Source organism: Bufo gargarizans, chromosome 2, assembly GCF_014858855.1.
Source record: "Bufo gargarizans isolate SCDJY-AF-19 chromosome 2, ASM1485885v1, whole genome shotgun sequence".
Classification (NCBI taxonomy): domain Eukaryota; kingdom Metazoa; phylum Chordata; class Amphibia; order Anura; family Bufonidae; genus Bufo; species Bufo gargarizans.
Genome location: NC_058081.1, coordinates 697,039,090 through 697,039,838, shown reverse-complemented (window position 1 = coordinate 697,039,838; position 749 = coordinate 697,039,090).

Below are 749 nucleotides of genomic sequence, written 5' to 3'. Positions count from 1 at the left end.
AGCAGCAGCAGGTAGACCTGGAGCAGGACCTGAACCAGCAGGTGGCGGCATACTTGGACAGCACCCTGCCACCCCACATTGAAGATTCGCTGGGCAGCCAAACTGGATTTGTGGCCGCAACTAGCAGAGTTTGCCTTAGAGTGGCTAATGCCTCATACTTCTCGGCTTTTCAATGTAAAGTAGAATGTAACAAGGAGAAGTAGATATCGCAAGTTATGTACAAGGTATGGTATTACAGGGGGAATAAACATCTACGCAACCGAGTAGGTAGAGTGTGATATATTATATATATGCAGGACCGAAATAGAGTGTGATATATATATGGAGGACCGATATAGAGTGTGATATATTATATATATATACAGGGCCCATATAGAGTGTGATATATCATATTTATGCAGGACCGATACAGAGTGTGATATATTACATATATATGAATAATATGTGTACAAACAACTACAATAGCTCTTTGCAATACATCATATTTCATTGTGAAATCCACCAAGATATATACATTTTTCCATTTTTATCTCTAGATTTTTTGGGCTATTTTCATTATATAAAATTTGTAATTTTTTTTTTTTATTGAGATGTAACTGTATAGATTATTATTAAAGTAAATTTTATGCAAAGCCAGTAGAAGGTGTGCGCACTTGATTTATAATTCTCTCTTTTCATCATTCTCATTGGTTTGGGTGTTTCAAACAAAGTGTAGCACCCTTCATTACCTACTCGGTTGTGTAGATGTT